Raw genomic sequence first — 14058 nt, 5'->3', positions numbered from 1 at the left:
AAAAGTGATGAAAATAGGTTAAAATAAGGTTGTTAATGCAGTTGAATTAGGTTCATAGTGCTATAAATCTTATTTCTTATCAACTTCTAAGATATTTAATTGCTACTTTTGCGTAGTATGCTTGTACATATAGGTGTCCCTGGCTAGAGGTAGACTATGCAATTACATGAGTCACTAGGGGGCTTCAAAGCTGAGTTCTGGGCCGAATCGAAGAAAAACCTTATCCCTAATATGCTTGTAAAAAAAAAACAAACAAACATGGGATAAAATAATGTAAGTATTGCAGGAAAGTACTCTGAATTGTGTCATCTAAGTCAAAATCTAAGTGATAAAAACGTATGACAACTGTACAATCTTTGATTGGATGACAGCGAGGCAGGTAAAATCATGTCTCTGTGCTTACATTCTGATTTTCTGATTTTTGTCTCCTTATGCTTCCCAGACAACTGCACGCCATCTTTATCACGAGAGAGATGTTTTTGGACTAAACCACATGGTCCGAGACTAAGTGGATCCTTCCTGGGAAGCCGAGCACTGCCGCAGGAACAACTTTTTCACTAGGAACCTAAAGATAGGACTGAAATTACTCAGCTTAAATTATATTTAAGTTTGGAAAAACCAAAACAAAAAGCAGACAGTGAGGACAGAGAGTCGTTTCTCAACTGAATACTCAGACTAAATCATCCGATTGTTGACTTATTATTAATATTAGTGTTGGAAACATTTGTTAATTTGATGTAACAGAAATGTTCATTGCCTTTAGTGAACAAAGCTTCATCAAATGAAATAAATATATTCTGTATGATAAGGGCCTTTTCTTTCCTCAATGCAGCCAGATTTGGTAAGTTTTGGGTGGTTCATGGTTGCAGAATTTAATTCAATTTACCATTTTATTCGTTTGCTAAAACACAACTTGCTTTCTTTTGGTGGGCATTTATACTGATTTTTAAAAATTCACCGCATGTGTTAACTGCAGTATTTCAAACTAGCATGTCTGTTTTTTCCTCTTTTAAAAAAGAAAAAATCTTAATTCAATTTGTGTTTTTGAAACTTGAAAAGGTCATACAGGTTTCAAAGCCAAGTCAATTTAAATTTAATAAATAAAATGAACAAATAAAATTATACAATGTTTTTCTTTCTTTATTTTCGTATGTTAGTGTCGTATTAATATCACGAACCCAATATATCAGAGTCAGTACTTTAACAATCCCAGGGGGAAATTACTTTCATAATGGCTCCACAGTTATGTGTATTTTCTTTGTCAATTTAGGTGCTTTTTCCCTATTTCGTGTATTTTGCCATTTTGTGTATTTTTTAATTATGGTTTTTTTTTTCATATCAGAATCAGAAAAATCAGAAAAAGTTTTATTCGCAAAGTACAGTTTAAAAAACGATAGAGGTAATTTAACTTGGTGGGTGATGCTAAGAACCAAAAAGCAAACTACAAACAATAATAATAATATTAATAATAATATTAATAATAATATTAATAATAATATTAATAATAATATTAATAATAATACATAAATGATGAATTAACTAATAATAATAAATATATGTGTTTATGGAGTCATCTTCCGTATTTTCCTTTCATTTTGCGTAATTATATGATCATTTTGTGTATTTTGATGTAGCCTTATTTTTTAAGTCAATTTACGTTTTGTTGTCTTTTTATTTTAATTTTTGTCTTTGTTGTCTTTGTAAGTCCTTCCAATATGAAAATTAGACCACGTGCTGCAAACGTCGGTCTATAGTTCTACCAGCCCATGAATACAAGATGTGACACCGGCGGCACTCACAACGGTTCCATGGTGTAATGGTTAGCACTCTGGACTCTGAATCCAGCGATCCGAGTTCAAATCTCGGTGGGACCTTAATTTTTCAGGAAAATTAAAAAAAAACCTTAAAAATGAATTTACATTTAATTTGATGAAGTTGGTACATACTGTATATGTAAAAATACAAGTTCCCCTTTGAAAGACTATTCATGTCATTTCAGAGGATCCACATGTTTTAAAACATACTTTTTATTAGTGCGCACGTCTTATTTATTTATTTATTTTTCCAAATTGCTTATTTTACATGTTCAATATGCATTTTGTTATGGCTTTGTGGTTTTATGTATAGCTCAAATGTATACAAACTGCACACACTTGCCTTGAATCCAAACAGACTTCAGTGATGTGCAACAACAGTGGTGGTTTGTTCCAACTGTCCCCATCCATAGTGGATAATCCTCTGCTGTTCTATAACCACATTATTAAAAAAAAACAAAAACAAGAAAAGATGATAAAAAAATTAAAAAAAATAAAAAAAGAAAGGAAGTCAAATCCAACACAAGAAAATTAGCATTAAAAAGTATTTCATAGAACACATGTTTAACAGATGATTGGTCAACCTCTTTTATAATACTTGTTGGATTACCTTATCTTTTGTAGCAAAGGAAACACTATACAGTGACTGGATCCAACTTTAAACTCTAAAGACAGAAGTTTCAGACTAAAGTAATCAAGAACTAGTGAAATCATGTCTGGAAACAGAATCAGATTAACAACGTGCACATGTTGCAAAAGCAAGGGTGCTGTGAAAACCTGGAGTGGAATATTGCACAAGCACTTTAGTGTGTGATTGTGTTGCACTGGACATTGACCTGTGATCTTAAAGAGGATGGAGGTGGATTTGTGTCTTTATTATTTATTCAACAACAAAAACAACAAAAACAAAAACATTTTAAATCAAAAGAAAAATCACTTCAATCAAAAATAAATATTTTCAATCAAAGAAAAAAAGTGTATGAAAATGTGAGGTTAACTTTTGTTTATTGAAAATGTTTTATTTATTTCTCAGTTGAATAATAAAGACACAAATCTACCTCCATAGAAGAGGGAAAGGCACAAAAATAGTGTTTACTAAAAGTGAGAAGATACAATAAAAGAGATTATTTATGGTTTAAAATGAGATTCCTAGGTTTTCTTTTTCCAAAATAAAAGACATTGATTCTCACTGAAAATGCCAGTGGACAAATTGAATACATAAATTGAGTGAAAATTCTAAATACATTATTTTATTTTTTACTTACAGATTATCATTCTTTTTTTTTAATATTATAATTACATATTATTCCTCAACAGGATATTGGTAAAATTCTGAGACACATTTCACTTTAGAGCTACATTGTATATGACATTACATTATTATGTTTTTTTAGTGTGCTGGAGTAGTGGGTCCATGAGTAGTAATGGTCTAGAACAGTGGTTCTCAACTGGTCTCACCTTGGGACCCACATTTTACCACGGTCATTAAATCGTGACCCAGTTTTTTTTTAGAATTCAACCAACCACATTAATTCTTTCTAAAATAGCTGTTGAAAACACATGTATACAATCTTTTTTCAAACATAAATCTATATATTTTCCTGTGTAACATACATTTCACAGCATGCCTGTCAAAAGAAAAGTTTATTTCAAAATAAAAGACAAGTCCAACATGAGAGATATTAAGTATTCATTTATTTTTGACCAGCTGTCCGCGACCCACTCAGTACAGGTCCCTGACCCACCAGTTGAGAATCTCTGGTCTAGAACATAGGGGTACGCAATGGCACTACAAAGGGCACTTAAGAGAAAAATTGGAAAATTAACAAATGAAAGCATTAAAAATAGGGGGTTTTATATTGTGTATTTTTAGTGAAAAATGATAATCATAAAATTGATGAAAATAATCTTGATTGGAACATGAACTGACCCAAGGCAAGATGAAATTTACACTGAATTACACCATATATTGAATTAATGAAATGCTGATGGAAATCCTCCACAAAATAAAAGCAGCTCTGCCAGCCCTACCCATCAGTGCATAGAGGATTAGGGAAGACATACAGTTTGGTTGTGAAATGAAAGGATTTATTGCAGTGTTTGGATTAGCATTTAGCTCCACAGGGTGGTCTGAGAGACACCGTGTTTATTTCCATAATAAACATAGTTGTGAGGATTTTCCACAATGTCACTGGGCTGAGTAAGTCATGCAGGTCTGTTTAACATCAGGTACTGGGAGCTGCTTTGGGATTACGCTCATAAACCTTTTAAAATTGTACACAAATTACACCTTAGTGCTATTATTTAGACAGTTAATGACTGAAGCCAAATCCATGGTGTTATATATATTTGATATGCCATGATCAGGGTTAAATTATTGTGACTTTTCTCTGTTTACACTTCATTATACAGTAAAATAAGGGTCCTATAGTCCAAGACAACCTCAGTGAGAGCAGCAGGGATATTGCACAGAGTGCACAGACTAATCTCACACACTTAAAAGTGGAAAGTATACAAACGGACTCGGTTTAGAGGAACGTTGCACGAGGAAAAAAAAAAATGGATACTGACCAATAAGAAGTCAGGTGGAGGTGGTGGGTGTGTGTGTGTGGGGGGGGGCGATTGGGGAATGTTGACATTCTTGGTCAAGAAGAAAGTTTCTAAAATTTAGTATAACTAAGTTTAAAAAAAAAAAAAAAAGATCTAGTTCACAACAAATTTCCACCTGTGTTTTCCAATCTTTAATAATTCATTATGAGCAATAAAACTGTCAATATTAAGCACAAATTGCCGTAGAACCCAGTGAATTACTGTAGATAATCGGACACGAACAACTGGTGGCCCGGGGGCCACACAAAAACACACAAATTGAAATTAAAAAGTTATAAGATGACAACAAAAACACATAAATTGACAAAAATAAAAAATAAAGAAACAAGGCAACATCAAAACACACAAAATGAAAGGAAAATGCAGAAAACGATTTGACATAATCATATATAACAATATGACAACAAAAATACACAAAATGGCTCCAAAAATCACACAAAATAGGGAAAATTGACAAAGAAAATGCACAATATGAAAGAAACACAAAATCACTACCAAAAATATGAAATGAGAGACCAATGGGCCTATGTTACAAATCTAGATTCTCTCTTATCGCACCAACTTCCAGGATTAAATCAGTGTGTGGTGAAGCTCGAATACAAGATCAACACAGCGACGACATGGAACTCATCAACTGGTCATTGAGCGCCATCGACTCAATCTTCACAAAGAGACGATCACTACAGCACGAACCAGCGTGTCCGAAGGACACAAACCCAAGTGGATATGTCATGGATGCACAGGGGAGAAGGAGTAATGACAGGAACAATGACTGCAGATGAGAACACATCCAACACAAAAAAGGGAAAAAAAAAAAAAAAACATAAATGAAAAGATGAAATTGTGGTATGAAGAAGATAAGAATGTCTGACCAGGAAAGAAATGAGCTTTGATGTAAATTTTTCTGTGTGCAAAGCAGGAGACGGATTTAGATAGCAAAAAAAAAAAAATGGTGACGATGTGGTTTCTGCTCTGAATGTCAAAGTGAATTTCTGTGATTGCAACCATGTCGGAAATGAACTGAATAAATAAATAAATGAAAAAATCACCATGGAAACTTATGCTGAATGACTAGCCTGCTCGTGAGCAGGTTTTTATCTGACTAGGATCTTAGCGAGTGCTAAAGTCCCGCCTCCTGACCAATCAGATCTCATAGAAAGCGAGCTGTCCAATAAAAGGTGATGTGTGAACACGTCACTGTGTGGATCTGATCCGACAGCTGACAAGAGAGAGAATATTTAGACATTGATGCAATGCTTTCATTTAACAATGACATCCTTTAGGAAACATAGAGATTTATATCTGATGGACTGATAAAGTAAAATCAATAAAATAAGTCAGCTGATAAAGCCTGCGTCCATCGGGCGCTTTCACACCAATAAATTATTAAATTAATTAATTAATGTATTCTGTGGTAATGCAAAGAGCCTCAGTCCTGTAGATAATATAACATAAATATATTCTACTTTATGATGTAGGCTGATCTGTATGAACGCAGCATCAGAGCCACGGAAAAAAAGAAAAAGAAAAAAGAAAGTGATTCTCCATTTATAATCTCACTAATTTAAATAATATTAACGCTCATCAATTCCTGCATTCAATACTTTCTGCTTTTACTGCAGCAACAGTGTTGTTTTTGGTCTGAATTATGTATTTTAATTATTTATATTTTTTGAAAGAATGATTCCTCATTTGTGACGTTCTACGGTCTGACGCTGTAATATCCACCTCCGTCACTAGAGTGCGCCAGTGAACCAGACTGAAATCAACACGCTTAACGCGATGCGTGTTAATGTAGATCTTGTTGGGGTTTTTTTCTTTCTTATTATGAATTTTATATTTTGATAAGCGCATTGAGATGACTTTGTTGTAATTTGCGCTACGCAAATAATAGTTGAATTGAATTGAATTGATTGACCTTCGTAAAAACAGCTTCTGTCTGATGGACAATGTTTGGTTAGATGAACCCCGCTAACAGAGATGAATCCAGGATATAATAATCTACATTTGTAGCATAGGCCCAAAATGACTCCAAAATCTCACAAACTGAGAATGAAAATACACAAAATGTCAGACATAAACAAATGTATTTCAAAAATCCACAATAAGAGAATCATAATACACAAACTGATTCCGTTAATGATTCTGTGAACCATAAAACAACAAAAAGACAACAAAAATGTTCTTGTTCTTTCCTATATTAATGCTCATATTGGTCATTATTCTAAATGCTGAACATGTGTTGATAATATGGTTCTCAGATCACATTTTTTGGCCCTTGCTGTGATAAAAAATTGTCCATTTCTGCTATAGATTGTTGTTTTAATCGTCGTCTGGATTTTATTTTAGAATGATTAGCATCTCGTTTGTTATCTTTATGATGTCATTTTGTCTTTGCTCTAGTGAACGCACACATGCAGACATGCACACACACACACATGCACACAGAGGCTACGAAAGAAATAAACATGCTGACTTTTGCTTTTCCAGCTAAATCTAAATATTGACTCTTGAACCTGTAATCATACACAGTCTGAACAAGACTTGAAATAAACAAGCGCGTCTGACATGTGGGATGGAGCTGGAAATGTGAACATTGTGTTACAAGTGTGGTACAAAATGCGACATAGCCAAGACCTCTTAGGACAGGAAGATGTTATGTTAGTTTCCATGATTAGGGAGCTTGTCTTAGGGTTCTGGTGCATAAATAAACGAGAAATCTCTATGATCTAAAACTTTTATCACAGCGAAGCCAAAAAAATCACCCATCCCTCCATCCATCCATCCACCCATCCATCTTTTTCCGCTTTATCGGGGGCCGGGTCGCGGAGGCAGCAGTCTCAGCAGAGATGCCAGACCTCCCGATTCACGCACACCTCCTCCAGCCGTTCTGGGGGGACCCCGAGGCGACACCAGGCCAGCTCAGAGACATAGTCTCTCCAGCGTGTCCTGGGCCTTCCACAAGGCCTCTTCCCAATAGGACATGCCTGAAACACCCCCCAAGGGAGGCGACCAAGAGGCATCCGAAACAGATGCCCAAGCCACCTCAACTGGCTCCTTTCAACGTGAAGGAGCAGCGACTCTACTCTGAGCTCCTCCCGAGTGACTGAGCTTCTCACCCTATCTCGAAGGGTGCGTCCAGCCACCATGCAAAGGAAACTCATTTCGGCCGTCTGTATCTGCGATCTTGTCCTTTCGGTCATTACCCAAATCGTATATTTTTGTTGTTGTTGTGTACACTAGTAAAAATCGCTACTCCTCTGTTATACGTGAACGGATCGGAATGAAATTTGGTAGGTATAATCTACGGATGTGTACGCATCTACGCTCGGAGCCCGATTTTTGATTTGGGGCCCCAAAAGTCGATTTCTCATTTATTTGCGAGTCAAATATTACGATGGTTGGTACCTAATTTTTGGCACATACCAATATATAATTGGTGTCCATTACCCTGTACGTGACACGGGGGCGCCAGGGGGCCCCGTTTTTCAAATGACTACTCCTCTGTTAGTCCTTATTAAATTGGAATTTGGTTTAGTAAAGAAAGGCTCCATTTACAGTAATTTTCATATTTATGGGAACATAGTTGTGATATATGGTTTCAAAGGTAATTCAACGTTGATTATGATTATGCCTCGCACAATTCGATTAGGGGCCCGGGGGCCCACCCCTTTTTTTTCGGCAATTTCCATAAAAGTCATTTTCTCATTTATTTGTGAGTCAAATATTCCGACAGTTGGTGGTACAGAGGTACCGATAAAAAGACTTCTGAATGTTTGTGTAGCAGCTCAGATAATCAATAGGTCCTCTGATCATGGTCCAGTGCAGTGGGTGTTCTCCAGGATAGATGGAGTCTGAGACCAGAGGGTCCAGCTCTGTGTCCAGCATCACTCTTCTTAATACACACATGTACAACCCAAAACATTGTTTTACCTACATAGAGATGTGACGTTCTCTACTCGAAGCACTTCATTCATACAGTACATGTATCTGTGTAGTGTCAAATCTACAGTAAGTCATAATCAATTCAACAATGTTGGCCCCAAATTAACTGAAGCAAGGCAGATAACAGTAATTTATTTAAAGGAACAACAGGCTGATAGTAAACTTTGATCCTTGGGCATCATCTCACAAGCAGCTGTGAGAGCTACAGCATTCATCCTCTGCTTCAGTAGATCAATCACATCTGAAAAAGAAATAGATAATAAAAGGCACACATACTGTATAATTCCTCCTAAACATTTGTACATGTATAACTTTGAGAGTGAAGCCCAAAGACAAACTGTATGATTGTAGATCAATGATTTCCAGGAACATAGGGGTCTATTCTCCCCTGAATCTCCTTAAGCACTTTTCTACGCACTTCTCTCCTGCGCGTATTCTCCAGTCCAGACACCTGACAGGTATACCAAAAGCACGTAGTCTGTCAATGAAGGTGGTCTGAAGCAATGGAGGCGGACTTCGGCATAATGTAATTTTTTGGCGGCTGTCTAGACATCATGGAACATGGAGTTTTCCCAATGCTTGTAAATGTCATTAAAATCCGTGAGAATGATAAAGCGCACTTTTAATTTGAAACGCCTTTGTTGATAAACAATTTTAGCAGGTTGATTTGATCAGATTGTTGCTGTGTGAGGATCGGCCGCATTCTTCTGTCCGAGTCAAAGTTAAAAACTCTCCTTTTCCCCCTGAAAGCCTGATTTTATTAACTTCTTACATTCCTGCATTCAGAAATGATCAGCACATCAGTCAACATCTGTCATCAATACGGTACCTGCTCTAAAGTGTGACAGAGTGTGAAGTGCTGGAGATTTGAGGAAATAATCCCACAGAGTGTCCTGCTTTAGAGGAGGCAGAGATGTTTGCTGTGAAACAGAAACATTGGCTTCCTACATAATACGCAATTTTAAATACATTGTTTAATAATTGTTTAATGCCTTATGGAGCTGATCTGAGCGAGTCCGAATTGAGCCTCATGGTCCATTGTCTCATGCGCATTACACCAACCTCTGCATATGACCGCTAGTTTCCCTTATTATTTACTCTGTAGTGGATCAAATTGTTTACGTTTGGACATAGTGTGAAAATCGTTGGACATCACCGTGACCAACGTGGACAGAAGTCTGACGTCTGTCAGAGAGTTTTAATAAATCGAGCTGCAGCAGCCAGCGCAACTCGGGTGCGCACAGCTGTCAGCTCCACGACGCACAAGTCACGGCCCACCGTTTCTGAAAAGAAAAAAAAAAAAAAAAAAAATTGTGCAAGGTACGGAAAAAATGTAATTAAATAGAACACAATTTTGTCCCGTCTAGAGTTGTTAAATGTGAACATATTAAAGCCCGTGACAGTGTCACTTTGGAGAGATTCTTTCCGGGAGTCTCTTTTGTAATATTATGACTCCATGTGTCTTGAAAAAAATAGTGTTTCACCTTATGGGGGCGCTGCACTTGTTCCAGGTTCAGAAGTGCGTGGAAAAGAACTTGAGCAGACGAGTGAATGCGCATAAGGCCAGATTTGAATGGGAACGCCCATATTCCAGGGCCGTTCCACCCAGAGTGTGTAACTGGGATGAAGGCTCACGCATTGCCAATTACAACAGTTTACATTTACAACAAATAAAACACAATAACTTAGCATAAAAGAAAGGAGAACTAAGAAAACGCCACAATAACAAAAGAAAAAAAAAAAACAGTAGGAAAACATTTAGTGATCTTCAGGTTTAAAATGTTTACAGAATGAATGGTACAATTTAACAGATTTTTTTGTTTTTAACACATTTTTAAAAAATTGATGCATCTCATTTTCAAAATGATGTCCATCTGGTTTTGTCTGTGCCCATATTGTTTTATGTATATGGTATTTTGCCAGCATGATTAGAGTCTGTATCAGGAGGGAAAGGTCTTTTGGAATTATAGTATTTTCAAAATAAGAGATGTCACTCTCCAGGAGGCCGATCACATGACCTGTTTCTGTGTATGAGACCAGAGGTTTTCGCTGTAGGTACAGTGATAAAACAGATGGATAATGGTTTTTGTTTCCATATGGCAGAAGTCACATTTATAATCAATATTTAGTTTGAATCTTTCTAATGTTTTTTATTGGCCAGGGACAGTGGAACAAAAAAGTATTTAGTCAGACAGCCACCAATTGTGCAAGTTCTCCCACTTAAAAATATGAGAGACCTGTAATTTTCATCATAGGTATACCTCAAATATGAGAGACAAAATGAGAAGAAAAAAAATCCATAAAATCACATTGTAGGATTTTTAATGAATTAATTAGTAAATCCCCCGGTAAGTATTTGGTCACAAACAAGCAAGATAGTTGAGATATATCTATGATGAAAATAACAGGCCTCTCATCTTATTAAGTGGGAGTACTTGCACAATTGGTGGCAGACTAAATACTGTTTTGCCCTACTGTATATGTTATGTAAGATTTTGAAAGAAACTTCTTTAACTTTATTGTAGATACAGAGCCTCTCCCCAACCAGCCACGCCCTGCTCCATTTTATTTCTATGTATGATGAATTCCAGTGTGAAGTAGCTATTGGTCTTTTAATAGGTTGGATGAGGTTCCTGATGTATTTATTGTTTTTTTTTTCATAATTTTTCAATTTTTCCAATAGAATAGTCTAGTCTGAATAGTCTAGTCTCAATGTATAATTGGTTCTTAATTTTCTATTATTGAATTGAGAGTTTTTTAAATGTTGTCTGATTCCATTTGGGATTGCTTTACAGACTTTGTTATATTCAATTTGCGAGTGTGGAAGTTCATGTATTGCAGTGAATTTATGATGTGGAAATATTTGCCCCTGTGAATTGATAAGTTGATTTACCCAAACTATCCCACGGTACCGTCAAACCAGGTTTTGAGAAATAGTGATTTATTGCGATGTTTGACATTTTTTTGATTGTTCCAAATGTAGCCGCTGGTTGGTGAGAAGCTGTGTTTGTAGATCAGCTTGATTGGCAGCTTTTCAGGAACTTCAAGAACTTAAATCCTCTAATTTGTTTGAAAATATACTTAGGGATTGTATTCCATGTATTTACCTTTTCTTTTACTAATAGGGATATCCGTTTAATTTGAAATACATTGTTAACTGTTTCAACGCGTAATACTTCCAATCCACCATTTCCCTTCCGGTTGCAGAGAACGTCTTTTTTTTTTTTTTTTAAGTAGTGGGCTTTGTTCTTCCAAATTAACCTCAAAAGCATTGCATATAGTTTTTTTTTACATACAGTATTTTGTTGGACACTGACAAAGAGATCTTGAAATATTTAGAGCATTTTTCACCTTGTTTAAGTCATTTCCTTCTTGATCTAATAAAAGCACCTTTGGTCTTTTCCTCAAACATCTGGTCAAGTGAAACTTGGTAATGATTCAAGGTTTGTTTGTTCATCCTCAGTTAACCTTACCTTTTCAGTTAAATTCATGATTCGTGAGAAAGTTTGCCATTCCTTTTCATTCTTTGCTTTAGACATTCGTTTGCTCAATACCATTGCCACCTTTCTAATTTCAAATTTGACTAATTCCCAGAATTTTCCATAATAATTAGTTTGCGTGGCCATTCTCCAGTGTTTTTCAATACGGTTTTGAGTTTGCTTTATAAGTTTAGTCATTGTCGTTCAGTCGACTTTTATTAAATTTCCAATAATCAGTGTTTTTTTCTCGCTCTCTTGGATAAAAGGTGGATTTCAATAGTAATTGCTTTATGATAAGTAAATGGGTCGACATAAGCTCAGTTTTTTTCCTACATTTTCAATGATATTTGTTGAGATAAGCCAAAAGTCTAGCCAGGACTGTAAAGACTTGTCCTTATTGCTCCATGTATACATTCTTGTATCTGGGTGTTTTTGTCTCCAGATGTCAGTCAAGTCCATCCTGTTACATACTGTGTATATTATTTAATTCATTTGCCTTTACATGTTTGGGAGGCCATCTATCATTCTTGTCAGTCATTAAAGTAGTAAAGTCCCCGCCCCATATGATTTTGGCTGCGGGAAATTAAGATAACCAGGTATTCACTTAGCTTTCAATGGTTTGAAATAAAGTTCTATTAATTTTTTTTTTTTTTTTTAAATCATTTGTTGAATAGATATTACCTAAAATAAACACAGCATTAACATTTTCAAAAATAAGTATAACCCATCGACCATTTTTATCAGTGAGATGTTTGGTGATTTTCCCTCTGAAGTTTCCCTTTAGTATAGCGACCCCTGCTGGTCTATTGCTACCAAAAGAAAACCAAATATCTGACTTTTCCAGAACAACACATCTGATACTGAAGAATGAGTTTCCTGTAAAAAGTAAAAATCTGCACCTTTCCCTTGACAAAACAAAAATAAACCAATAAACATGTCCTTTTCAAGTCATTTCTGATCCCCTTAACGTTGATTGACAACACAGAAAGGGACATAAGAAAAAAGAAAGAAAACAAGACTGCACCTTATAAACCAGCCACTGTCTTTGCTTTGGTACATTATTAGTTCTCCATTATAGCCAAATATGACCGTTAAAAGTCAGGACTAACCTGGTTCTCTTTGAGCATGTTTTAGTCATTCCCAATAATCTCTCCTTCTCCTTTGATGAAAGCTCGTCCTCCCACGTAGTAGGCCATCTTCCCGGCCTTGCGTGCACTTTTGACATACGGGTACAGACAGTTTCATTTGTCTCTCACGGTCCCCTTTGGAGATGTCTTCCTTGAATCGCAGGCCATGTTGCTGCAGGTGGGGGCATGTCTTCGGTCTGGTTCTCTCCCCAGGCAATGAGCGACACTGATGTCCCTCACCAGCAGGTCCTTCATGTCAGGTACGACCTTCTGACAGATTCGGATCACTTCTGCTCGGATGTCCTACTCCCGGATGGACTCAGGTACACCGTCCATTCTCAGGTTTTGTCTTCTCATACGGGTTTCCATTTAGTTCATTCTCCTCTGCATATACTACTGCTCTAGTTGTGTGACTCTCTGTTCCTGAGTAACCACTCGTAGTAACAGCCTTCAGGTCCGCGGACACACGTTCAAGTTTGTCCTCCAGGAGAGTCATTCTGCTTTCAATGGCGTCAGCTCTATTTTTAATTAAGGTTTTAAGCATTTCAAACTGTGCCAACATAGCAGGATTCAGTTCAGTTGTACAGGCTTTCTTTTTGGTCGCCGGAGATTTGGATGGTGTAACAGGCAGTGGGGGAAAGTCCTCTTCAACATTATCCGAACCACCTGCAGTCTGAGTGTAATCATGGTCACCAACATTTTGTTTCTGTCCAACTGATTACATGGTTTGAATAGGGTTAGTGCTGTCAGAGAACTTGTCAGGCTGATCACTAGTCAGAGCTTGACTCAATAATCCACCGACTGCTTCTTTTTTTGTTTCTTCTTCAATGCTTCTCCTTTTCATATTCCGTCTCTTCTCATAGTTTTCCATGGCCTTTGTTATGGCAATTATTATATTAATCATCATATCATCAAATGTGTTCATGTGTACAATTTGTCATGTGTTTATACACAATGACTGCATTATATTGTTGTACTTTTGAACAGAGACGTTGCTCCTTTTCCAAAACACGTTAGATTAGATTACCCGCAGTACAGACAGATTGTGCTGTATTCACAGTGCTAGCAACAAACAGTCTCTGC

The 14058-nt window shown here is 36.4% G+C and overlaps 1 non-coding gene across 1 annotated transcript; it reads left to right on the top strand.

Moving 5' to 3' along the window:
* Positions 1 to 1802: 1802 nt before the first annotated feature.
* trnaq-cug (transfer RNA glutamine (anticodon CUG)) lies at positions 1803 to 1874 on the top strand. Its single transcript has one exon. It is a non-coding gene; the product is annotated as a tRNA-Gln (tRNA).
* The last annotated feature ends 12184 nt before the right edge of the window (positions 1875 to 14058 follow it).

The sequence above is a fragment of the Gouania willdenowi genome, chromosome 12 (assembly GCF_900634775.1).
Source record: "Gouania willdenowi chromosome 12, fGouWil2.1, whole genome shotgun sequence".
NCBI classification, from domain to species: Eukaryota; Metazoa; Chordata; class Actinopteri; order Blenniiformes; family Gobiesocidae; genus Gouania; species Gouania willdenowi.
This window is presented reverse-complemented; position numbering and strand designations above follow the sequence as displayed.